The sequence below is a fragment of the Hyperolius riggenbachi genome, chromosome 5 (genome assembly GCF_040937935.1).
Source record: "Hyperolius riggenbachi isolate aHypRig1 chromosome 5, aHypRig1.pri, whole genome shotgun sequence".
Taxonomy (NCBI): domain Eukaryota; kingdom Metazoa; phylum Chordata; class Amphibia; order Anura; family Hyperoliidae; genus Hyperolius; species Hyperolius riggenbachi.
Window position 1 is genome coordinate 421,388,490 of NC_090650.1, and position 25,929 is coordinate 421,414,418.

The 25,929-nt window shown below is 44.1% G+C and overlaps 1 protein-coding gene across 3 annotated transcripts in view; it reads right to left on the minus strand.

Annotated features, from left to right (window-relative positions):
* The window catches only part of ADCY8 (adenylate cyclase 8), a 383,431-nt gene that overhangs the window by 275,766 nt on the left and 81,736 nt on the right, over positions 1-25,929 (minus strand). Inside the window, exon 1 of one of the 3 annotated variants that reach the window (XM_068238031.1) lies at positions 19,661-19,680. The exons of the other annotated variants lie outside the window; for them this stretch is intronic. The gene's annotated coding sequence lies outside the window, so the exon portion shown is untranslated. Of the gene's footprint in view, positions 1-19,660; positions 19,681-25,929 lie in introns of those variants that run through there. 3 annotated transcript variants of the gene reach the window in all.

A 25,929-nucleotide genomic window follows, 5' to 3' on the forward strand; every position in this document is an offset into this window, starting at 1 on the left:
AATTATTCATGGTCCTCTTTGCGTGCTCTTGGATATAAAGGCTCAGCCAGCGATACCGCAGGGAGGGTCGCAAGGGCTTTTAATTAAGTCCTCGACGATGAGGGCGAAACCTTCTTTCATTCCATCGCTATATGTAAAGCTGTTTATTGGTATAATAGCCGCCGTTCATTGAAACAATGCACCGTATGTCACTACAATGCCATTATTGATTGACTTTAATTGCTCTCTGGAGGTGTGATACAGGAAGTGTTAATAATAGTGCTTCTTCAAAGGAAAACAAAGAGAAGGAGAGGAGGCTTTTCTGATTGGACGCTGCCAGAGGAGAGATCAGGACGTTTTTATTGGATTAGGAAGTCAGCAGGTATAGCATTGGTAATTTAACACCTCAATATTCAATGTTTTTGAACGTTAACAACGGTGCAAATGTTACACACTCTGCCTGACTCGCCTATATGAATAAGGCAAGAGTACTAACCGAATATACAATACCTGTCAGGAAAACCTCTCTCCTGTGTAAAAGTAGGGGGATAAATGTTTAAACAAAGAGAAATTCATCCTGTATGTATTTAGAGAGTTTATCCTGTTTAATTCTCCCTCATTTGTGTCTAATCACGAGTTGTAATATGATCTCTCCCCATGTCACATGACAGCCACGGCAGAGATGGCAGATAAGCTCATTTGAAGGCACAGGATGTTAACAAAATGTCTGCACTTTTCTGAAGAAGGGGACCTTGCGTGGCCCCGAAACAATTGTGAAATGGTGTTTTGACACACGCTTTGAAGGAATAATCCGTTGTCTTTTGCTTATGAGAAGCCCGGTGTGCTAACCAACTATTGGACTTTTCTGATTATCTAGGGTGTCAGCTTAACACCCAAGGTTGTGTACCCACACAATACGGTAAGGTGTAGCACTCCACACCCTCTACGCTATTCTTCCACTTTTGGGTCTCTCTGGTGCTGTCTCCATCCAGCCTTACTCTGGGCTAACTCGCCATTGACAATATGAAGCGCTCTCCTCACTGTACGGGGAGTCCAGCAGTAAACTCTCACCCAAAAACAATCATAAAGAATGTGCAAAGCACATGAAAGAAGATTTGCATGATTCTGCGGTGTGCATGGTGTTAACATCACAAACAAGATGGCTTTTGCCATGTATCTGTCACAGTAATTTTTGAAAGAGAGGTAAAGGCAACATCTCTCTCACTGGGTGAGAAGCACCTCCGTATGGATTTCAGATAATGACAGGAGCTGAACCGCAAACATATTGGCTTTGGCAAGAATCAGGGCCGGCCTTAGGTTTCACAGCGCCCTGAGTGAAACCTGATTTTTGTGCCCCCCCCCCATCCTCTTCCCACGTGCATATACACGCACGCACGTATACACACACATAGGCCCATATGCAATTCCCCTTTTCTCCTGAGATATCTCCTAGAACAATGGTTCCCAACCTTTTTGACATTGTGACACAAATGCTCAGATCTCCGTGACACGTCACATATGTATAATAAAAACAAATACTATTAATAACCACGAATGGATGGAAAGAGTGCATTATCCTGAATACACTTAAAAATGAAGGCTAGAACCTTTCGGGATTATTATTAAAAACAATCAGTGGGCCAGTTAGCCACCTCCCCCCCATTTAGAATGAAAGCACAGCACCGACAATTTGCAACACGCATTATAGCCGCAGTGCGCGCAACCCCCACCCCCCCAAAAAAAACGCCCTCAGACTCAGTATAGGTAGGTAGCCAGGGATAGGTGCCCCCAGTATATGATCTCATGTGTAGGTGCCCTCAATATAGGTTGCCAAGCATAGGTGCCCCCAGTATAGGAAGTCAGTTGAAGGTCTCCATCCCCCCAATAGGTAGCCAGGCGTACGTAGGTGCCTCCAGTATAGGTAGCCAGGCGTTGGAGCCCTCAGTAAAGGTAGCCAGCTATAGGTGCCCTCAGTATAGGAAATCAGGTGTAGGTGCCCTCAGTATAGGCAACCAGCTATAGGCGCCCCCTTGGAAGCTGGCGCCCTGAGCGACCGCTCCGGTCGCTCATTTCAAAGGCCGGCTATGGCAAGAATACACAAGTAAACTAAATGGAGTCTACATTTGCCTGACATTCTTTAATATTTAATTACAAGGATATTACAAATGCTTATTTTATATCACGGACACAATAATTCTATGCATCGTTACAAAGATCTACATTTGACAAACTAAAGGGGACCTGTATGAACAAAGATATGTAGACTGAAAGCCAATTTACACTTTTATTCCCACCCTCTCCCAGTTAAGAATAAATAGTGGGAGGAGGCACCCCAGGTATGATAAAACATCTAAAATCAGTTTAAAGAGACACTGAAGTGAAAAAAAATATGATATGAATAATGATTTGTATGTGTAGTACAGCTAAGAAATAACACATTAGGAGCAGAGACGTAAGTCTAATATTGTTTCCAGTACAGGGAGAGTTAAGAAACTCCAGTTGTTATCTATGCAAAAGAGCCATTGAGCTCCACGACTTTCAAAGTCGCAGAGAGCTCTGTCTTCTGAAGCTTGTTATCTCAACTGTCAGTCATTGTAATTTCTTTTTCCCTCCAGATGACAGGTCAATAGTTCACTGGCCTGCTCTGTAAAATCATTTAGGATGCTGAGTAGTGTGTAAATTGCAAATATTAGAGAATGATGCAATGTTATAAAAAACACTATATAACTGAAAATAGAAATATGAGAATATTTTCTTTGCTACTAATGTTCTAGTAATTATCCATACTACACAACCAATTCAGTATATCATCATTTTTTTTTTTGCTTTAGTGTAAAGAAGGTGGCTTACCTAATATAAATTATCAAAGGCACTGAAGCTGAAGTAAACAAAGTTTATTGTTGGGAACTCTATGGACGATGCATTTCACAGGCTAAATCAAAATAAAAGTGGAATTAAATACTCAATATTTACATTTCAAGTTCAGATACTGGCTTGGCTACTAAACTTGGTGGGCGAGGGGGCAATGTTTACGTTATGAAACTTATGCTTACCTAACTAAATCTTTTTTCTTCTAAACTCTGCCTCCTATTCTTTACATGTTGGTGACTGAGGAGTGCTGAGTGAAGTGATGACTCATCAGTGTGCTGCTGCTCTGCACTGTCCAATCAGCACACCCATGTGCGCAGGCTGGAGTGCATGGAAGAAAGTAATTCTTGTGCGCTGGCCGATTCATCCGGCTAGGCTATCCAGAGCCATCTGAACAACAAGACTGACTGGATGGACTACAAATCTATTGATGCTCCAGATATAAAAGAGTTTTTGATCCTTGATGGTTACCCGTAACCTCCAAGTATCTGTGGGATGAGAGAGACCAGAAGCCCAATGGTGCCGAATCGTAGGACAATGGGGTAAAGTTATACGTGTACAGGTGTTATACTCACAAGGGTGGGTTACAAAACTTGCAACCACTGTCTGAGCCTGCGGAAAATAACAACCCCTTCTCGGTGTCCCAGGTCTGTTGGTGAAGATGCTGGTCGGTCGCTCTCCTTAATTAGTGGCGAGGACTTCGATAAGGCCCCATGACTAAGAACCCCTCTGGGGTATGAACTATGTTACAAAACACTGGTGGAGGTGCCTTTGACAATATGCTACTGTAGACCGAAAACTTCTCACGCACTTGTACTGAGGAAGCGGGCCAAGACCCATGAAACGCATTGTCTATAGTGCATTGACAAATATACTTTTTACACTAACCAATGGTTTGTTCTTCTGAGAAGGTAGGATATTACTCTTCTCGTCTATATAACCATCTACAGTAGCATATCATCAAGGGTGCCTCCACCAGTGTCTTGTAGCAACTTTCCTGACATACCACGTTTCATCTGTGAGCTTAACAGCCTGACCACATGGAATGAAACGCAGTCCAAGAGCAGCCAGTCCAGCGGAGACAAAGTATCTCCTAGTGGGGGTTATAAGCACTTCATCTATACAAATTGAGTTCAGTGCTTTAGGAGCCGTCCGGCATTCTGTTCTCATCACCTTTCATGTCCATCTATACAGACCTAACCAGCGGCGGCAGGAGAGAATATAGTGCTGGACATCGTTATCACATTATAGTGACAGAGTGAGCGCAGTAACACATCAATGAACGAGCTTGTTTCTTTTTAACGTAATGTCTCTTGTCTGACATCTATTCCGCCGCTGTCAGAGCAGTCTGCTGTCTCCCGGCCTCTGTGCGTGCCCCTGGCTGCTGCCGTGTCAGTTTACCATTCCGCCTAACAATGCCAGCGGTTATGGAGGCCCGATTGCTGTTTGCGGTGTTATTTGCAACACGGGTGTTTTGTTGTGCCAAAAATCAACCTTGAAAAGGCCGGCCGACATTCCTGCTAGCGCTGTCATCGAGGACGCACAATGAGACTTTGTAAGCGTGTAAAGGCCGGGTTCAGGATTTTAAAATGAATCCCCGAGCAAAACTGTACATGAATCCCTTTATATTTCAGTACTGCGCTTATGGCAAACTGCAATTTCAAATATCATGGATGGTTTAGAATACCCAAGCAGTTCGGTGTGACCCAGAACCACTAGGAAACTACAGGTGACTAATGGTGGCCATATATGGTACAATTCTTTCTTTTTTTTCCCCCGATTTGATAATTTTGTTTCAAGACTACTTGACTACTGCAACACCCTGCTCTGTGGCCTACCACAAAAAAGGCTAGCACCTCTCCAATTCCTTCTAAATTCAGTGGCCCGCCTCATTCACCTTTCCACACGCTCTTCCGATGCAGCCCCACTGTGCCATTCTCTCCACTGGTTACCCATTACCCAGAGGATCCAGTTCAAACTCCTGACTCTAACATACAAAGCCCTCCACGAGTTGTCTCCTCCATACATCTCCTGACTAATCTCAAGATATTGTCCCTCCCGCAACCTCCGCTCCTCCCAAGAAATTTTCCTGGCCTTTAAGCTGATCACCTCCTCTCATGCTCGCATCCAGGACTTTACACGAGCATCACCCCTTATCTGGAACTCTCTTCCACAGCCTGTACGTCATGCTCCAAACCTGGACATCTTCAAACGCACTCTTAAAACACACCTTTTCAGACAAGCTTATAACATTCTATAGCCCTTATTTACTTCTCTGTCACAATGTAATCAGAGGCAAAGAATCACTGCCTCATCCATCCTCCACCCCCTTACCTAGTGTGTCCCCCACAACCCATTAGATTGTAAGCTCGCAAGGGCAGGGTCATCCTCCTAATGTTTACTGTTTTTGTAACAATATTTGCGCTGCTTAGAACTCTGCTGTACATTTGTTAGTGTATCTATGTTCCCCTTGTCGTCTTATTGTGCTTTGTAAAGCGCTGCGGAATATGTTGGCGCTATATAAATAAATAATAATAATAATTATAATTATTCCGTTAGAAAAAAAATTGCATAGTTGTTTTTGAGGTACCATACACAAATGTTCAATTTGTCAGAAAAAAAAAATCAAATATAAACATTTTTACAACATGTTTTTCTTGATCGAAAAAAAAAAAAGGTTTTTGACTTTCATTTGATTTGATCATTTTGATTGAATAAACGGAAAAATCTAATGTGTTTATTGGATCGTGTATGAGCACCATCAAAGAGACCAAAAAGCCATCCTACTAAAAAGCAACGCTCATAGTAGTTTGCCTTCTTAAAACAGACGGTATTTGCGATGTTCAGCTTTAAGTGAGCAACTGTGGTCACCCACAATGCATTACTACTGAATATGCAAAATATCTCTTTATGCGCGTTAAGCCAGGCTTACATCCAGAACCGCTGGTGTATAGCAAGTCTATAGCTTTAGATTTTACAGAGCTATGTCAACTCAACATGCAGACAGCCTGTTTTTGACTTTTGGTCCTCATCAGTGCATGGTATGGATTGATAGGCAGGGCCGGATTTGTACGTTTTACCGCCCAAGGCCACTGTCACCAGCCGCCCCCCTTCAGTATAGGTAGCAGGATGACCCCTCCCCCTTCCCTCCAGCATTGGTAGCCAGATAACCCCTCCCCCCTTTCCCTCTAGTATAGGTAGCCTGATGACCCTCCCAGTATAGGTAGCCAGATAACCCCTCCCCTCTTTCCCTCCAGTATAGGTAGCCAGATGACTCCCTTAATCCCTCCTTTTCCCACTCCCCTTCAGTGTAGGTAGCCAGCTCACCTTCACACTGCAGCAGCCATCAATTATCACTCATTTCTCCGCTCGTTTTCCAGTGCAGAAGCTTCCTCTTCCCCTCTGTCTCCAATTCTGCCCAAGTCCATTGCCTCTGCCTGCCGCAATGCAAATGTGCACAGAGAGTTATATGGGGTACATGATGGCTGCACATATAAAAAGTGCAGCCATCATGTACCCCATATAACAAGTGCAGCCATCATGTCCCCCATATAACAAGTGCAGCCATCATAGCCCCCCCCCCATATAACAAGTGCAGCCATCATAGCCCCCCATATAAAAAGTGCAGCCATCATGTCCCCCATATAACAAGTGCAGCCATCATGTATCCATTATAACAAGTGCAGCCATCATGTCTCCCATATAACAAGTGCAGCCATCATGTCCCCCATATAACAAGTGCAGCCATCATAGCCCCCCATATAAAAAGTGCAGCCATCATGTACCCCATATAACAAGGGCAGCCATCATGTCCCCCATACAACAAGTGCAGCCATCATAGGCCCCCATATAAAAAGTGCAGCCATCATAGCCCCCCCCCCATATAACAAGTGCAGCCATCATAGCCCCCCCATATAAAAAGTGCAGCCATCATGTCTCCCATATAACAAGTGCAGCCATCATGTCCCCCATATAACAAGTGCAGCCATCATGTCTCCATTATAACAAGTGCAGCCATCATGTCCCCCATATAACAAGCGCAGCCATCATGTCCACCACATACCAAGTGCAGCCATCATATCCCCCATATAACAAGTACAGCCATCATGTCCCCCATATAAAAAGTGTAGCTATCCTGTTCCTCGTATAACAAGAGAGAAGCAGAGGGAGTCCTCTGATGGAGTCTGTAAAGTATGCTGTATATTCCACACTTCCTTTTCGAGCTTAAGGATAAGAGGTGAAGAAGGGTCCCAGCTAAGCCCTCCTGTATGCCAGAAGCACCTCTTCACCTTATCCCCTTCTAAAAAATCATGCTGCTTGCTCTTGTGTATGCAGACAGGCAGGGCTGGTTCACACTTGGCGCTTTTTCAGCGCTTTGCTGATCACCGGTGATCAGGAAAACACTGCTACTAATGTATCCCTATGGATACATTCACACTGCGGCAATTGCGTTTTCAGTCAATCACAAACGCACTGCATGCAGCGTCTTTGGGGCGACTTGCTGTGATTCTCGTTCTATTGACGGAAATCACCATATCTAAGAATTCACCTATCTAAGTAAGGCATGCTCCTAAGGGAGGCACGCTCCTAAGGAAGGCACCGCTCCTAAGGAAGGCACGCTCCTTACATAGCAGTGAGCGCTGCTATGCAAGGCATGAACTAGCGGCCGCTCCTTCACATTAAGGTGTGCTGCTTTAGCAGTGCAGCTTAACCATTTCTGCCGCCCGGACGTGAAGCTCACGTCTGGGCGGCTGCTCTGCTACGGTGCCGCGCTTCGGCGCGCTCCCACGCGCAATCATGGGCGCACCCCCGTGCTGTCCCGCAGTAGCCCAGGGAACATGGTTCTCGCTCACCGATCCGTGTCCCCAGCAGAAAAACCGAAGCGCTCTTACTAGAGGCTTCAGTTTTTCTGCACGTAAAATTTTCCGCGTCCCCCTTGTGCTTCCGCTTAGCGAGAAGCACAAAGATGAAAAAAAAACTCAAGGTGGCCATCTTGTGGCCAAATAGTAAAACTACATCTACATATTTTTTACATTACAATTTACACATATAATAACATTGAAAATTAACTGTTTATTTAGCACACCAAAATATTACCCAAATAAAATTTTTAATGGAAAAACAATTACACTTAAAAAAAAAAAAAAAAAGACATAAATAGTTACCTAAGGGTCTGAACTTTTTAAATATGCATTTGAAGGGGGTATACTACGAACATTTTTTAAATGATAAGCTTGTAAATAGTGATGCACGCAAAACGTAAAAAATGCACCTTTATTTCCAAATAAAATATTGGCGCCATACATTGTGATAGGGACAAAATTTAAATGGTGTCATAACCGAGACAAACGGGCAAATAAAATACATAGGTTTTAATGATGGTAGCGTGGATTTTTTTAAAGCTATAATAGCCAAAATCTGAGAAATAATGAATTTTTTCCATCTTTTTCTTATTAATCCTGTTATAATGCATTTATAAAAAAAATAGCAAAATGTACCACCCAAAGAAAGCCTAATTAGTGGCGGAAAAAACAAGATATAGATGAATAAATTGTGAAAAGTAGTGATAAAGTTATTAGCGACTGAATGGGAGGTGAAAATTGCTTTGATGCATAAGGTGAAAAATACCTGCGGGCTGAAATGGTTAATGAATCAAGCCCATAGAGTTTTATCGCAAAAAGCAACGTATCCGTCGAAGCAACTAATAAGGCACTATACATTTCTAATGCCATGCATTAATTTCCGACAGGTCTGATCCGATTTACGATCGTTTTTCTTATCGATTTTGTATAGAAGCGATCGGAAAATAGTTAAGAAAAACATTCGAATATCAGATAAGACCTGTTAGAAATGATTGATTCCCCCGTCTATCTGGCGGGAAATTGCATGGTGTGTACCAGGAGGAATAAGAGGAAAAGAAACTTTGAGGCAACAAAACGGTACTGTTTTTGTCAGCATGGCTAGACTCTGAGGCCGGTTTCAGACTGAAGATTGGCGTTAGCAGTGCGGTGCGGCCCGCACTTGCATTAGTACGCGGTAATCCCTATCTGGCGGCTGGCCAAGCAGTAAGTGACGCTCACTTCTTGTGGTTGAAGTGATCACTTGCACGGAAGCGTTTCCACCAATGTGCGAGGCATAAAACTTGCGGCTGGCATTTTTAAAAACACGCTTCGACAAGACTTACATGACTTCCAGTCCACCGCAAGTCGCCGCAGGACCCCACGGTAACATTGCCCTCGCGTCGGGGATGGCGCGAAAGCATCGCTTACGTCGCATCGCACCACACCATGTCGGTATGAAAGGCTCCATAGACTTTCATTGCCCTGTGGTGGGGTGCGGTAAAAATGCTGCACTGCCCCAGTGTGAAAGGGTCCTGAAGCAATACAGAGGAACTGTAGGCCAATTAATCTGAGTTAGGCCTCTTGCACACTGCATGCATTTCAGATTCCGATTCCGCTTTTTAATCTGTTTTTACATCCGATTCCGATTCAGATTTTTAATCTTAACTGCATGCTGCGTTTTTTGATCCGTTTTTCTGTTGAATGTATTCAAGGAAAATCGGAAACGGAATCGGAATCGGAATCGGAAAACGGATTTGCAGTGTGCAGGGAGCCTTAGGCCTCTTGCACACTGCATACATTTCCGATTCCGATTCCGCTTTTTAATCTGTTTTTACATCCGATTCCGATTTTTAATCTTTACTGCATGCTGCGTTTTTTGATCTGTTTTTCTGTTGAATGTATTCAGGGAAAATCGGAATTGAAAATCGGAAACGGAATCGGAAACGGAATCGGAAAACGGATTTGCAGTGTGCAGGGAGCCTTAAACTGAGGAACAACTTCTGTAAAACAAGCTAAACACTCCAAGGCAAGATTGAGTCACTTCAAGTAGATTCAGGCACTTGAGACAAATTATGGTAATACTGTATGCCCTTGTAAAGAGCTAAGTTATCCTCTGAGCAAAACAAAAGTTTACCTTCTTAAAGAGTCTGAAGCTATTCTAAAATCTCATTTCTACCTTCAATTCATGTTAAGCATTATCAGTAGACCTAAAACCAGGACTGTGGAGTCGGTACAAAAATCTCCAACTCCGACTCCGACTTCTCAGTTTACGAAACTGCCGACTCCGACTTCAACTCAGACTCCAGGTGCCCAAAATGACTCAGACTCCTCGACTCTGACTCCTTAGACTAATACTTACCAGGACTGTGAATTTTGCGCAAAAATCATCCGACTTCCGAGTCCTTAGTTTATGAAATCACGACTCCAACTCCAGGTACCCAAAATTGCTCCGACTCCTTGACTCCAACTCCACAGCCCTGCCTAAAACGCTGCATTCCCGTGGCAGAACGAGGGCTTCAGACCCCCCAAATCCCAGGGCAATCATCCACGACTTTCAAAGTCGTGGATCTTGCTGCCCGGGGAGGCAGAGATTAGTGCTGTAGCTCTGCCTCTAATGAAGTCAATCTGCCCACGGATCTCCGCCTCTCCCTCTGTGAAGGAAGACTGAGAGGGGTGGGGAGAGGCGGCAATCGGCGCTAAGCTCTGCCTCTACAAGGAAGCGTTGCCTACATTTTGGAACCGAGAATTTGGGGGGTCTAAACCCCTCATTCTGCCACGAGAATGTGGCATTTCAGGTCTACTGATAATGCTTAACATAAATTGAAGGTAAAAATGAGATTTTAGAATGGCTTCAGAGCCTCTTTAAAACAGACGGTATTTGCGATAATTCAGGTTGGAGTGAGCATATGATGTCTCCCACAATGAATCACTGCTGAATATGCAAATCACTGATTGTTCTACCTGTAAGCTAAACACACCTCCAAAATCACTGGAATGCAATGATGTGTCAGGGCCCAAATGCAATTAACCTTTTCTCCTGAGTTCTCTCCTCTGTGATATTTTCACAACTTTTCATAAAACGCCTTTTAAAGAGACACTGAAGCGAAAAAAAAATAATATGATATAGTGAATTTGTTGTGTACTATGAATAATTACTAGAAGATTAGCAGCAAAGAAAATATTCTCATACTTTTATTTTCAGGTATGTAGTGTTTTTTCTAACATTGCATTATTCTATAATATGTGCAGATTACACAACACTCAGCATTCAAAATGATTCTTTCAGAGCAGTCTGTGAAGTAATGACCTCTCCTCTAGCAGAGGAAAAGTAAATAGTCCAGGAACAGTTGAGATAATAAAAGTCAGATAACAGCCCTCTCCACGACTAACTTAGTCAGAGAGCTTAATGGCTTGTTTGCATAGAGATAACAACTGGAGTTTCTCAACTCTTCCTGTACTGGAAACAATTAGACTGATGTATCTGATCTAAGGGCCTTTTTCCACTAGCAATCGCAATCACAAATCACAAACGCCAGTGATTGCGATTGCGATTTTTCATTAATTCTGTTATGCGATTGCGATTTGCGATTTTCATTTGCATTGCATTATCATTGTAAAAATCGCTCGCGATTTGCGATTAGCGATTTCCAAATCGAATCACTGTAGTGGAAAATACTTCTCATGATTTATATGATAAAGTAACAGCCCTAGCGATTTAAAAATCACTAGCGATTTGCGATTTTGCGATTCAGCAATCACAATCGCTCTAGTGGAAAAGGGCCCTAATGTTTTATTTCTTAGCTGTGCTACACATACAAATGATAATATCATCATTTTTTTTCGCTTCAGTGTCTCTTTAAGCCACCGGCAAGCAAGAAAATACTCAGAACATTTTTACCCACTTTTTGGTACTTTTTCAATTGTAAAGTGCTGAAAAGTTATTTTAAATAGAAGATGAAAAAATATCTCCTATGAGAACTCCTTACTTGCATATGAGCCTATAGGCTATACGCAATTCACTTTTTCTCCTGAGTTTTCTCCTGGGAGATAATATTTCATCTTCGATTTTAAATAACTGTTTAGCAATTTGCAGTGGGAAAAGTACTGAAAAGTAGGTTGAAAAAATACTGTAAAAATTATTTTGAGAATTGGATTGCTTGCTGACGGTTTGAAAGTCCTTTTATTTACAAGTTGTAAAAATATAATCTGGGAGTAAATGCAGGTGGAACAGCAAAAATAGCATATGGCCCCGAATGTGGGGAGGAAGGGGAGAGGCGTACGTTAAAAAAGGGCGCAGGGTTTTAAAAGATAATCATGAATAACGTTTAAAAAAAATTGTGTTATATTTCGTTTAAAAATAATGTTTTATAAAGTTATAAATCATTAAATAATGTGTATAAAATCGGCAATTTTAAAAATGTTAATCTTCCCTGTTTAAAAATTGAAATTTATAATAACGTTTTATAAAACAATGAGAATTTTACTAAAGCTATACCTAACCCTACTCTCACACAGAACCCTCCCTGTACCTATCCCTAACCCCTAGAACCCCCTGGTGGTGCCTAAACCTAAGACCCCCCTGGTGGTGCCTAAACCTAAGACCCCCTGGTGGTGCCTAAACCTAAGACCCCCCTGTTGGTGCCTAACCCTAAGACCCCCCTGTTGGTGCCTAACCCTAAGACCCCCCTGGTGGTGCCTAAACCTAAGACCCCCCTGTTGGTGCCTAACCCTAAGACCCCCCTGTTGGTGCCTAACCCTAAGACCCCCCTGTTGGTGCCTAAACCTAAGACCCCCCTGGTAGTGCCTAAACCTAAGACCCAGCCTGTGATAAGCATTAATAACGTTTTAAAAAAATATGGTGCGGTTTTTCGTTTAAAAAAAAAAAAAATATTGTACGGTTTTTCGTTTAAAAGTAATGTTTTAAAAAATATTGTACTGTTTTTCGTTTAAAAATAATGTTTTAAAAATTATAAATCATTAAATAATGTGTAATCATGAGAAACAATTATAAAACATTAAAAGTCTCCGGGCGCCGCTTTTAAAACGTTATTTTTCTCCGGCGCCCTTTTTTCCTGTTGGGCGCCGATTTAAACGATATTTATTATGGGCGTGAATGGCGGCGCCCTTTTTGTCCACCTGCCTCATGTGCCCAAATTTCCTGCTTCCGGGGAGAGAGAGATGATGAGGGACCTGAACGAGGGAGAATTATAGAGAGGAAGAGCAGCCTTTTCCATCTTGGCACACTTGTGACCTACATATAAGCACTGCAAGGCCTAAAAGTGTATGTTGGCTGAGGTCTCCCCCAATGTGTTACAGATGGCAAGCTCATCTGAAATCCCTGCACTGAACAGACTTCCACTAAAAGCATTAAGGAATTAGAGAGAGGAAGAAACCGGACTGCAAACAAACCCTCAAGTCAAAAATAAAAGATCTCGATTCAAGGCCCGCGGATTAGAGGGATGATAACACCAGCAAAGAGGAAAACAACAACAACAGCAGCAGTAGGAACATTATTATTAGCTGGAGGAATAATATTAGTAGTATCATAGTAGTAGAATTTGTACATTTCATAGTCTGCTGGTACTTATTGCATATCACAGCTTTGGATACTTTTTTTTTATCACATCGTTTTAAAAGTAGTACCCGAGCAATACTAAAAATGTGTTGTTTCACAACACACCTATTATTCTCAGTGCCATGTCCCATAATGCTCCACAACACACCCATTATCCTCAATGCCAAATCCCACAATGCTCCACAACACACCCATTATCCTCAATCCTCAATGCTATATCCCACAGTATTCAACAACACACCCATTATCCTCAATTCTCAGTGCAATGTCCCATAATGCTCCACAACACACCCATTATCCTCAATGCCAAATCCCACAATGCTCCACAACACACCCATTATCCTCAATCCTCAATGCTATATCCCACAATATTCAACAACACACCCATTATCCTCAATGCCATGTCCCACAATGCTCCACAACACACCTATTATCCTCAGTGCCATGTCCCACAATGCTCCACAACACACCAATTATCCTCAATGCTATGCCCCACAGTGCTCCACAACACACCCATTATCCTCAGTCCTTAATGCTATGTCCTACAATGCATCACAACACATCCATATGCCATATCCCACAATGCTCCACAACACACCCTATATTCTCAATGCCATATCCCACAATGCTCCACAACACACGCATTAAGCTTAAAGAGAATCAGAGCGGCGACCTAGAGGAGGAGCTGCGTGTCACCAGCACGGCGTATGATTTATGGGGGACAGCAGAGCGCAGGGGGGAGACTGGAGGGATACTGTATAGCAACAGAGGCTGGGCATTATATGCAGACACAGCCTCTGTGTGCTAATAGGATTCTTAGAACCCACCTCGGGTTCTCTTTAACCTCCCTGGCGGTAAGCCCGAGCTGAGCTCGGGCTATGCCGCGCAGGGGGAGATCTCAGCCCCTGGTGGGGCGATTTTTATTCTGTAAATTGCTGTGCGCAGCCAGCACTTTGCTAGCCGCGCGCACAGCTTGATCGCCGCCGCTCTGCGGCGATCGGCCGCACGCAGCGGCGAAAGAGGGCCCCCCCCTCCCGCCAGAGCCCTGCGCTGCCCGGACCAATGAGTTCCGGGCAGCGCTATGGGCTGGATCGGAGGTGTCTGACGTCAGGACGTCGGCTGACGTCCATGACGTCATCCCGATCGTCGCCATGGCGACAGGAGAAGCCAAACAGGGGAACGCGTTGTATACGCGTTCCCCTGTTTGCTATAGATGCCGGCGACGATCGCACTAGAGGGACACATGCGCCCTCTAGTGGTGTTTCATGTAGCTACCACTCTGGTAGCTTTACATGAAACAAAAAAAAAAATTAAAAAAAAAAGTTTTTTTGCCAATTTGGCAAAAAAAATTAACCGCCAGGGAGGTTAATGCCATATTCCACAATACTCTACAACACATCTTTATACTCAATGTCATATTTCACAATGCTCCACAGCACACCCATTATCCTCTATGTCATATTACACAATGCTCCACAACATGCCCATTATCTTCGATACTCAATGCCATATCCACAATGCTCCACAGCACACCCATTATCCTCTATGTCATATTACACAATGCTCCACAACATGCCCATTATCCTCGATACTCAATGCCATGTCCCACAATGCTCCACAACACACCCATAACTCCCTGTACCATTTCCCACAATGCTCCACAACACACCTATAACTCCCTGTACCATATCCCACAATGCTCCACAACACACCCACAACTCCCTGTACCATATCACTACAATGCTCCACAACACACCCATAACTCCCTGTACCATATCCCACAATGCTCCACAACACACCCATAACTCCCTGTACCATGTCCCACAATGCTCCACAACACACCCACAACTCCCTGTACCATATCACTACAATGCTCCACAACACACCCACAACTCCCTGTACCATGTCCCACAATGCTTCACAACACACCCATAACTCCCTGTACCATGTCCCACAATGCTCCACAACACACCCACAACTCCCTGTACCATATCACTACAATGCTCCACAACACACCCACAACTCCCTGTACCATATCACTACAATGCTCCACAACACACCCATAACTCCCTGTACCATATCCCACAATGCTCCACAACACACCCAAAACTCTCTGTACCATATCATCACAATGCTCCACAACACACCCACAACTCCCTGTACCATATCCCACAGTGCTCCACAACACACCCACAACTCCCTGTACCATATCCCACAATGCTCCACAACACACCCACAACTCCCTGTACCATATCCCACAATGCTCCACAACACACCCATAACTCCCTGTACCATGTCCCACAATGCTCCACAACACACCCACAACTCCCTGTACCATATCACTTCAATGCTCCACAACACACCCACAACTCCATGTACCATGTCCCACAATGCTCCACAACACACCCACAACTCCCTGTACCATATCACTACAATGCTCCACAACACACCCACAACTCCCTGTACCATATCACTACAATGCTCCACAACACACCCATAACTCCCTGTACCATATCCCACAATGCTCCACAACACACCCAAAACTCTCTGTACCATATCATCACAATGCTCCACAACACACCCACAACTCCCTGTACCATATCCCACAGTGCTCCACAACACACCCACAACTCCCTGTACCATATCCCACAATGCTCCACAACACACCCACAACTCCCTGTACCATATCCCACAATGCTCCACAACACACCCATAACTCCCTGTACCATATCACCACAATGCTCCACAACACACCCGCAACTCCCTGTACCATATCCCACAATGCTCCACAACACACCCACAACTCCCTGTACCATATCCCACAATGCTCCACAACACACCCGCAACTCCCTGTACCATATCCCACAATGCTCCACAACACACCCACAACTCCCTGTACCATATCCCACAACGCTCCACAACACACCCGCAACTCCCTGTACCATATCACCACAATGCTCCACAACACACCCAAAACTCCCTGTACCATATCACCACAATGCTCCACAACACACCCATTATCCTCAATGTCATATTCCACAATGCTCCACAACAAACCCATTATTCTCAATGCCATATTCCACAATGCTCCACAACACACCCACAACTCCCTGTGCTATATCCCACAATGCTCCACAACACGCTAACAACGCCCTGTACCATATCCCACAATGCTCTATGACACACTCATTATCATCAATCCATATCCCACAATGCTCCACTACACACCCATTATCCTCAATGCTTTGTCCCACAATGCTCCACAACACACCCATTATCCTCAATGCTATGTCCCACAATGCTCCACAACACATTCATTATCCTCAATGCCATATCCAACAATGCTCCACAACACACCCATTATCCTCAATACCTTGTCCCATGACGCACCACTACCCACCCATTATTCTCAATGCCATATACTACAATGCTATTCTACAATGCTCTACAACACACCCACAACTCCCTGTGCTATATCCCACAATGCTCCACAACACGCCAACAACGCCCTGTACCATATCCCACAATGCTCTATGACACACCCATTATCCTCAATGACATATCCCACAATGCTCCATGACACACACATTATCCTCAAAGCCTTGTCCCACAATGCTCCACAACACACCCACAACTCCCTGTACCATATCCCACAATGCTCCACAGCACACCCATTATCATCAATGTCATATTCCACAACGCTCCACAACACACCCATTATCCTCAATGCTATGTCCCACAATGCTCCACAACACACCGATTATCCTCAATGCTATGTCCCACAATACTCCACAACACATTCATTATCCTCAATGCCATATCCAACAATGCTCCACAACACACCCATTATCCTCAATACCATGTCCCATGATGCACCACTACCCACCCATTATTCTCAATGCTATATACTACAATGCTATTCTAAAATGCTCTACAACACACCCACAACTCCATGTGCTATATCCCACAATGCTCCACAACACTCCAACAACGCCCTGTACCATATCCCACAATGCTCTATGACTCACTCATTATCCTCAATCCATATCCCACAATGCTCCACAGCACACCCATTATCCTCAATGCCATATCCCACAATGCTCCACAACACACCCACAACTCCCTGTACCATATCTCACAATGCTCCACAACACACCAACAACTCCCTGTACCATATCCCACAATGCTCCACAACACGCCAACAATGCCCTGTACCATATCCCACAATGCTCCACAACACACCCACAACTCCCTGTGCTATATCCCACAATGCTCCACAGCACACCCATTATGTTCAATCCCATATCCCACAATGCTCCACAACACACCCACAACTCCCTGTACCATATCCTACAATGCTCCACAACACACTCAATATCCTCAATACAATATCCCACAATGCTCCAAAACACACCCACAACTCCCTGTGCCATTTCCCACAATGCTCTACTGCACACCCATTATCCTCAATCCCATATCCCACAATGCTCCACAACACACCCATAACCCTCCATGCCGTTACCAACAAATACCCCACTTTTTTTTCTTTTTTAGAAAACACCACATCCACAGATAAAAAGAAATATATATTGCATAGAAGATTTGCTTCAAGTAGTAGCGATATCACTTCTCTACCTTAAGCCATCCCTCAGCAGGATTGTGTTGTCACATCACTGCAGGGATCCGGACAGAATAGGTGACAGTAAACCTGCTTGCACCTTAATCCTATCCAATAAAACCTGGATCTAGATAAATCATGTTATCCATAAAATCCGTACATCGAACAACATCATCATTCTTCACACAGACAGGACACTACAGAGGAAGATCGGCTCTCTGTATCATTGCAAAAAAAATAACCGTATATTATGCAGGGGGACCAAAATACACACACTGTGAAGTGACAGAGCCCTGCAATACTTTTAGCTTAAAATTAATGTTGCACAAATGTAAAAATTGCATATTACATATTTGCACAATTTGCAATGGACAGCATTGCAAGCTGGAATTAATGACCCAGCTACATTAAAACACACCTGAAATGAGAGTAAAAATTAAGCACTTTTTTATTACATTATTTTTACTGGAGTTCCTCTTTAACTGTATTTTTTTTCTTTTGTTCTTTAGCAGAAAATCTGTATCCGGGAAGCAAAATCTATCCAAGAAACCACAAAAAAGACGAGCAGAGAGATGGGAACTCTTGCTACCTATGCCTTCCCGGAGGCAATTAGTGCATTTTAACATTTTTTTTCCCTTGTCATAATCTTACTGAAAGTTAATTTTCCCCCATCACTTGAAACCTATTAACCCGTACTTCGATAGCGTAAGGCAGCAACAATTATTGCTCAGGCTTAATTGTTATAATTACGTCTTCAGAGCTCTAGCGAGAAGATGAACTCGAGAGACGCTGAGACGTGCGTAAATCTAGCAAGAGAATTTTGTCTTGGAGTTAGCCTGGCACACCAACGTTTTCCCTTCCATATCTCCAGTATAATCTACCATCCTTCAGCTGTGCGCAGCCACAATCGCTGGGATGGATGCCAGTCTATCCTGCCCACTGGTGGCAAGTGGCCATAATGTGCAATGACTGCAGGATTTAGCTCTGTGCATGCCATCATGGATGTTCTGTAGGGCAAGGTGCTAGATTCTCACTCGAGGTAGACTTGAACCACCTCTGCCAAAACCTGTAAAGCGAAACATGTTGGGACATTGCTTCCCACTGACCTGGCACACTGGAATCAGGGCTTCTCATTGGTTCACTGTTCTGGACCAATGGGAACACTCTGCAGGGAAAAGAAACAATGCCTCCATACACATGCTAGATTCTCACCCAAGGTAGTCTTTATGGACCACCTCGGCCAAAACATGTAGCGCAAAACATGTTTGGTCATTGCTTCCCTGCTGAATACTGACCTGGCATGGCACCCAGGAATTAGGGCTTCTCATTGGTTCACTGTTCACGTGATGTCACCTGCTTTCTGTAAATAGTGTAAGTATCTTAAAAGAAGCTTTTAAAAGCTCAAATAAAAACTGGTGTTTGCAAAACGGAATGACAAAAGCACCTGCCACCTATTTTCTTTCCCTCTTCCTCTCTCTTTCTCTCTCTATATATATTTTTTTATTCAGCTTCACTTTTTATCCATACTATGATATTCAGTTCTTGAGTCCTTCAATTCCGTCCATCTAGATATCGATTCTGGGCCTTATTACTGATTTGATTTGTTGACAGGGCCCCTTGGAGATGAATGAAATGTTATTGTTGTGAAAATATGCACATTTTTAAGATGACTTGAGGATTTATGAAATTCTTATTCACCACTAATACATTCATGTATGAATATCTATACTGTTAATGACATCTACTCTTCTACTTTTCCTAAATGCAACTTCGACAGACCTCACAAAACCCGAGAGGACCTCAGTGGAGGGATTTGAGTCTTTAGATTGTGTTTGATTGTTTTCTCTAGAGATGACCTTTGTGTAGACCATTTTTGTCTGCTAGTTTCTGAACAGATTTAAAGAGACACTGAAGCGAAAAAAAAATGATGATATGATTAGTATGTGTAGTACATCTAAGAAATAAAACATTAGGAGCAGAGACATAAGCCTTATATTGTTTCAAGTACAGGAAGAGTTAGGCCTGATGATGTGTGAGGGGCCCCAAAATTTGCGATGGCGGCCCTACACACACACACACACACACACACACACACACACACACACAGTGACACACATACACACACACACGTACACACACACACACACACACACACACACACACACACACACAGTGACACACACACACACACACACACACACACACACACAGTGACACACACACACACACAGTGACACACACACACACACACACTGTACACACACACACACACACACACACACACACACACACACACACAGTGACACACACACACACACACACACACACACACACACACACACACACACACACACACACACACACACACACACACAGACACACACAGTGACACACACACACACACACAGTGACACACCACACACACACACACAGTGACACACACACACACACACACACACACACACACACACACACAGTGACACACACACACACACACACACAGTGACACACACACACACACACAGTGACACACACACACACACACACAGTGACACACGCACACACACACACTTCCAGTAAAAAAAAAGAAAAAAAACCCTGCAAATTCTATTTACCAGGTGCCCAAGTTTTCACTTCGATGCCCAAATACCGATAAAATAAATTAGCACTATGTGAGCTGCCCAATTAGTCCACTTGCCGCATGCGCCCTAATTTACTGCTTCAGCCGATTCGGTCGAGAAATTGTGTTTCATTTCGCTGAAAAGTTTAGACACCCCTGCAGAAGAGCTTTGCTTTCCTATAAACCTACTCATATCCTCCGAGCTGAAATCACGTATCTATCTAAAAAGGAAAAAGAACAAAACAAAGAAACAAATATAAGAAGAAAAAAAAAGTTCAGCTGTAAAAAGCATACAGTAATAGGACTCTATTCCAAGTGAAAAAACAAAGCAGAACAACACAGCACACGTATCTGCAACGTGCGCACGCCGGCATCATAAGCACAGCTCCTATTTATTCCGGTGACTGTTCACACAATAAGGAGCATTGCGCTATTATTATTAGCATCAGCAAGCGATCACCTGTGCTTGCGTCAGTCTGCTGTACATCCCCCCCCATCTGCCACTTCTTCCCACAGTACACAATGTACCATGTAATGAAAGATTAAACATACAGTGGCGGATTCTCTTTAATGGCTGCAGCCCAGCAGAGTGGGGATTGATTCACAGCGCGGCCGACCCCTCTCGCTGGTCATTACTGGACATTCCTGGGCAGCTGTTTCTTGGAAACCCGGGAGCCCGAGCGAAGAATGAGCAGAATCTGACATCTACATCAGAATGAGTGAAAAAAAATATGACCATCTTTGATAGAGCTATCTTTCACTGGTGATCGCAAGGCCAGGCTGAGGCAGAGGCGAGAGAGGCTCCAGCCTCAGGGCGCAGTGTAGGAGGGGGCGCACAACTCACTCAGCTATCATTCCTCTATTGTGTTTGAAGCAAAGAGAAATAAGAACAGGGAATACATGGCAGTGACTGCAAGGTAAATAACTAGAGATTAAGGTGTTGGGGGCCAAGGCCCCATTCACACTTGCGTTTTGGCATGCAAACGGACCGGATCGTATCAGGACCTGATCCGGATTGGAACCGTACGGTTCCGATCCGGATCCGATCCGCTCCGTTTGCATCAGGGCTGCTTCAGGCTGCCATCCAGATCCGTGGGGGAAAAAAAAATACCTTAAAATTTGTTGGGGTCTGCAGAAGGTGCACCTGTAGAATGAGGTCCTCCGCTGTAGGCCTCTCCTCCACCTCCCGACATACTGCCAAAACAGCTCCAGCACGTGTGTCACTGCTGCTCCACTCCAGATATGCTGGGCCCATGTGTCCCCATCCGAAATGGCCGCTATAAATACGCATAGGAAGTGGGGTAGAACGTCAGGTGTTTGTAGCCAGTGTGTTCTGTGCTTCTGTTTCCCATTGGTTTTCTATATCCAGATGGTGCAGTCAGGCTCCGGTCCGGGTACGTGGGCCGGATGAGCCGGACCAAAAAATAGCGCATGTTGGAAAAGTGTCCGGAGTCCGGATCCGATCCGGCTCCGTACTGTACTGAACGGACGCGTGTGAACGTCTGCATAGCCTTTGCATTGCTATGCGGAACGTACGTTCCGTTTGTACAGTATACGGTCCGGATCAGATCAGGCGGATCCGGACAGGGAACGCTAATGTGAACCGGGCCTTAGTCTAATTGCATTCAGTGTGTGGCAGCTGGGGTGGGAGGGATGGAGGGGCGCACTTTGGTGCCTCAGCCTTGGGTGCAGGAGGACCATGTCCCGGCTCTGGGCATTCGTGTGTGCGATGGAGGATGGCAGTTTAACTTGAAGGTGAAATATTTACCCATCTATGGCCACCACAACAATATGCTTTAAAAAATCGCTCAAAACTGCATGTCTGCTGATGAAAACGCTGTGCATCATTAAGTCAGTTGCAACAGACTTTCAGAAAGTGCTTTATATACAGCTTCCTGCTAAGCTAAGAATATTAAAGTGGACTGGAACTGTTGCACAGGAAAGAAGGAAAACAGAGAGAAATCCACCCTGTATGTATTTAGAGAGTTTAGCCTGCCTAATTCCCCCTCATCTGTGACTAATCACCACTGTAATTTGATCTCTCAGCTGTGTCAGCTGGCTGCCTCTGCAGAGCAGATAATTTGTAAACAGAGAATGTGAAATTGTACCAGAGATAGTACACTGGCCGTTATTTATACTAACTTGGGGCTTCCTCCAGCCCCATGAGCACCGGGCTTCCCTCGCCATCCTCCTCGGTTTCCCCGTTCTGGTGGTACGACTCCCGGTAATTCAGGCAGTCGCCGGCAATCGTTGCCTTCTGCACATGCATGGCTCAACCGCCTGTGAGCCCCTGCCGCTATCCCTTCCTCTGGAGCATTCTGCACCTGTGCATAACTCGCCAGGGGATGGGAGCGCAACAAGGGGTGCCCGGATTATCGAGAGTTATAGCGGCAAAACGAGGGGGATGGGGGGGGGGGAGGAAAACGGCGAGGGAGGCCCCGGTGCTCATGGAGCTGGAGGAAGCCCCAGGGAAGTATAAATAATGGCCAGTGTACTATCTCTGGTTTCCTTTAACTCTATGGCCTCAATTCACTAAGCTTATCTCCTGTCTTTAATAACTCTTCTAGAGTTGTTACCATGGTGATAAGGCATGTAGTATTCAGGAAACATTTTACCTCAGGCAAGCCTAAAGTTAACTCTTCTGTCTTTAAATTAACTCTCCAATCCTTAAAATAACTCCAGAGTTAAAGACAGGCTGTTAATTAACTGCGTGTGAAAATAACTACAGAGGAGGTAAATTAACTACAGAGGAGGTAAATTAACTACAGAGGAGGTAAATTAACTACAGGAGAGGTAACTTAAGGAATGAAGAGGTAAGATAACTCTCTCAGGTGTGGAGGTAAGTTTTCTCTTGCTTTATTATCTCTAGCATGATCTTAGTGTATTGAGGCCGTCTGCTTCCAGGAAAACAGGAAATAGACACATAGCAAGGAAATGAGCAGCGCTACTTAAAAACAGACTAGTGCCTACCTGCAAAAGAGTGCAAGCCCCACTTGTGGGGTCGAATACACACCGAGCATACACATGACCTGTCTACCACTAGAGGAGGATGTTGGTTTCCATTAACAGCTTGCATGCAACCTATTAAGTACTCGTCCCTCCCACTGCGAAGAAGTCAATCCTCCATGGGAGGGGCCTAACACTAACTAAATCCTAACCTATGTATATGCATAGCCTGGGTGCGCTACCAAATAAAATTGAAAAATCGAAAATTGCGCAAAAGGTGGATCAGCGCAACACCAGGCCGCCTCCGAATGGCCTCCATTGGAGGCCATTCGGAGGAAATAGACACACTGCAGATTTATTGCAGAATTTCTATCAGCTGCAACAAATATTTTTTTTCTTTAAACGCTATTATGTTGTTGCTTATCTTTCAGAGCAGAGAGGAAGTTCTGAGTTCAGGTCCGCTCTAAGTAAGGGTTGCAGACCTTTGTCATTTCACAGGCGACACATTATTCATTTATTTTTAAATTCCTTCCACCTTTGCTGGATCAACACTAGCGACTTTGTAACAACACTTAGCAACTTAGCGACACTCTGTATCCACTTTACATAAAACAATTTCTTTATTGGTTTTCTGTACCTTGTGACCCCGGTCCCCACGGCTGGGGGGGGGGGGGGATACGGAATTATCTAACTATCCTCTCCGGTTCGGGAAGTCCACTGAACATTTTTTTCTGGAAGTCCCATTTCCAGGAACTGGTTGGTTACAAAGTATCTGCAAACATACGTCTCTTTATCATGCCGTGGTGTAGCGTGACCACAGACAAAAGGGGGTCAGTGACTTGCAGGCTGCTGAGTCAGTAAGAGTCGTTACTAATGCATTAGAGTACATCAGCCATGCTTATTGTGTTTTTTACGGCTCTGTAAATGGATATGTACATGTGATAGAATTGATTTTGGCTGCGGGTGGCTGGAGCCATCCAACAAGAGAGACTTGCGCCAAGAAGCACGGATACACAGAGGGAAAAGAAAGACGCCCGATCCTAGCAAAGAGATAAGGGAAGATTTCGGTGTTTCACATGGTAAACCAGCACTCCTGGAACACCTAGGCCAGTGATGGCTAACTTTGGCACTCCAGCTGTGACAAATCTACAAATCCCATCACGCCTCTGCCTCCCCGAGTTATGCTTAGAGCTGTCAGAGTATTGCAATGCCTCATGGGACTTATAGTTCCACCACAGCTGGAGTGCCAAGGTTGGCCATCACTGCCCTAGGCGGTAAGCAGAGAAAGGCCAGGAGCTAAATGGTGAAGTAGAAGGGCGGGGTGGAGGCACCCAAAAATATATTGATGTTAAAACAAAATGTGTAAATGAGAGGTAGTCGCTTCTTCGGGTCAATACAATCAGGTCTGATTGATTGAAGCGTGGGATGGAGGCGCACAAAATGTACTGACGTTAAAACATAACGTGTAAATGAGAGTAGTAGCAGTAGGGTATTGTACCGTGTTAGCCATCAGTAAAAGCAAGAAGTTTTAAATCAGGAGGATACCATTTATTAGCTAACTACAAATGAATAAGAATAAACAAGCTTTCGGCCTTGCAGCCTTCGTCAGGTTTACATCCTGTTAGTTTGCAAGCTGGTGGTACAGACAGCTTATATACATGCAACATCAAAAGGGAAAACAGATATTTTTTTCAAGCATAAATAAGTCATTAAGATGCCTTAATACAAACAGACCAGCTAAATGGGGTAAGATAAGGATCCTTGTTTACTTCATTGCTCACAGACCTGGTATTAGGATTGACCCAGAGGTATCGTAAATTCTTATTTCACAAGTTCAGCTAGAGTGGCTGAGACAGTTCATATATCATCAATCTCATAAATGAGAGGTAATCGGTTACCTCTCCAGAAGATACAGACACTAGTTAACTGGAAAAATATTTATTCAAAAAACTGACAACGCGTTTCGCGGGTCATGGCCCGCTTCCTCAGGTTAATACAAAAATGCCTCAGCAGCATAAGGAGCAGAGTGTAGGCGCCTCTTTTTTCTATTATTTTGAATAGAGGCGCCTACACTCTACTCCTTATGCTGCTGAGGCATTTTTTGTATTAACCTGAGGAAGCGGGCCAAAACGTGTTGTCAATTTTTTGAATAAATATTTTTCCAGTTGAAGTGGTGTCTGTAGCTTCAGGAGAGGTAAGAAATTACCTTTCATTTATATGTTATGTTTTAACATCAATATATTTTCGGTGCCTACACCACCCTTCTATCAACCAGACCTCCTTTGGAGGTAATAGCTTTAAAGTTTTCTGGAAGGTCTATCGTACTACAAGAGAGTGTCCAGCATGACCTGAAGCACCTATCGGGACGGTGAATTCCCTGCAGGCTTATATGGCGGTTGCAGGAACTGCAACCCACCTTTGTGAGTATATAACCTTATATACTTTCGTTCCCCAATAACTAAGGATACTGCACCACTGGGCT